This window comes from Elephantulus edwardii, unplaced genomic scaffold, assembly GCF_000299155.1.
Source record: "Elephantulus edwardii isolate Elephantulus edwardi_28Jun2011 unplaced genomic scaffold, EleEdw1.0 scaffold00120, whole genome shotgun sequence".
NCBI lineage: Eukaryota > Metazoa > Chordata > Mammalia > Macroscelidea > Macroscelididae > Elephantulus > Elephantulus edwardii.
The window spans coordinates 625,025-627,723 of record NW_006399870.1 but is presented as its reverse complement, the minus strand read 5'-3'; positions in this window follow the sequence as shown (position 1 = coordinate 627,723).

Below are 2,699 nucleotides of genomic sequence, written 5' to 3'. Positions count from 1 at the left end.
CAGTGAAAGAAAGGAAGACCCTAAACAAGATGGATTGACATGGTGACTGTAACAATGTGTTCAATGATATCGGAGCTGATGAGTTTGGCAGGGGACACTTTGAATGAGATAATCATATGATCTACTATACTGGAGATGAAAAAGTAAGAAAAAAATGGAATCTCTTTCATTGTTAAAAAGACCATCCTAGATCAATCTTGAAAAAGAACTTTGTGAGTGACAGGCTAACATCCTACATATACAAGGAAAACCTGTTAACTCCACTATCATTCAAATTTATGCACCAACAACCAGGGCCAAAGAGGAGGAAATATATGACTTCTACCAACTTTTGCAGTCAGAAATTGATACGCAGCCAAGATACTTTGATAATAATGGGTGATTCCAATGCAAAAGTTCAGAAAAGGGAAGAAGGATTAGTAGTTGGAAAGTATTGACTTGTTAACAGAAATGAGGCTGGAGACAGAACAATAGAATTCTGTACAATCAATGACCTTGCAAATATCTTTCATAAGAAACATAAATGGTGACTATACACATTAAGTTCACCTGATGGTCTACGTAGGAATCAGATTGACTACATCTATAGGGGGGAAAAATCATTGGAGAAGCTCAATATCAGCTGTGAAATCTACACCAACTGCTGATTGTGGAAAAGATAATTAAATACTTATATATAAGATATAAACAGTATCTATTCTAAGAAGTTAAGAAACTGAACAGAAGATTTCAAAAGGCAATGCGGGAAAACAACACAAAGTATTATAATCAAATGTGCTAAGAGCTGGAGTCTGAAAATCAAAGTGGCAAAACACACTCAGCATTTCTTAAGCTGAAGGAACTGAAGGTCAAATTGAAGCACCAAGTTGCAATACTTAAGGATTCTATAGGCAGAATATTAAATGAGTATACAGAGTCACTGTACCAAAAATGATTTGCTAATACAGAAGAATTTCATGAAATAATGTATAGCCTGAACACTGTTCATACATAGAGTTTCTGGAGGTAAGCCATTTCAGAAGTGGATGCAGCTTCTGCTTCTAGGCTAAAGAAACACTACAGGGTTCAAAATCAGGAAAGGAGTAGTGTGTCAGGGATGCATCCTGCCTCCATACAACTTCAATCTATATACAGAACAGATCATTCAGGAGGCTGGACTTTGTGAGGTGGAATTTGGCATCAAGATTGGAAGAAGATTCATCAACAACCTGCGTTACACAGATGACACAACTTTGCTTTCCAAAACTGAAGAGAACCTGATGCATTTGCGGCAGAAGTTCAAGGGTCTATTTCTGAGTTCTCAATTCTGTTCCATTGGTCTATGTTCCTGTAATTGTACAAGTACCATGCTGTTTTGGTTACAGCTGCTGTGTAGTAGGTTTCAAATGTTTATTTGTGCTTTATTAACTATACAAAGGAATCTGACTGTATAGATCAGAAAAGAATATGACTAAGAATGAGAATTCCAGAAAACTTAATTGTGCTCTTGCAAAATCCATACCTAGACCGAGAAGTTATTGCACAAACAGAGCAAGGGAACAGAGTTGCTGTTGCGGTTGTTGTTGTTAGGTGCCATTGAGTCAAGTACAGCTTGGAGAAACACTATGAACAAAAGATCTGAACCTTTTTCTATCCTTCACCATCCTCACACTTCCTCACACATGCAAGGGCCCATTGCAGCTGTCACCATGTGAATCCACATGGTTGAGTCTTCTTCTCCTTTGTCAACCTTCCACCATTCCCAGCATCATGTCCTTCTCCAAGGAATACCACCTCCTTGCAACATACCCAGAGTATGTAAGGCAAAGCCTCATCATTCTTGCCTCCAAAGAGCACTCCAGCTCCACCCTTTCCAAGACATATCTGTTTGTTCTCTTGACTGTCCATGATATGTTCAGTGCTCAACGGCATCAATTCTTTTCTTGTCATCCTTGTTCACTGTCCAGCTTTCAGATGCATAGCAAGTAATGGAAAAGACTACAGCCTGAATCAACATTACCTTACTCCTCAAACTGACATACTCACTCCTCAATAATTTGGATAACTACAGATTTTCCAAGGGCAAATTTATATCAACATATTAGGCATTAGTGAGATGAGATGGACCAGCTGTGGCCAGTTTGAATCAGATATTAATATGTTATATTATGCAGTTGGAAGCCGGAGTGACATCCAGTTCCTAAATAAGATGCTTCTGGAAACTCTATGAACTTTGGTAAATGTTGAGGGTTTTAGAGGGGTTTCAGGCCTTTTGTTCATACAGTTGCTATGAGTCATGCTCAACTTGAAGGCAATTAACAACAACAACAACATACTACGCAGGGAATGAAAAACAGAAGAAAAATTGTGTTGCATTTACACAGAAAAATAAATTTGAAGTTTTATCCTGAAATATAATGTTGTGAGTGATAGGATAATATTCATACACATACTAGGAAGACTCATTAATATGACTATTATTCAAATACATTTGGAGCAAAGAGAAGAAATTGAGAATTTTAAACAAATCTTGCAGTCTGAAATTGACCAAACATAAAATCAAGATGTGTTAATGACAACTAGTAACTGGAATGCCAGAGTTCTCCTTGGACGTAAAGATGATGAAGCTCATCTTATATAGTTTGAGTAAGTTGCTAGGAGAGGCTATTCCTTGAAAAGAGACCTTATGATTGAATGAGTAAAGGGTTGGCAAAACAAGG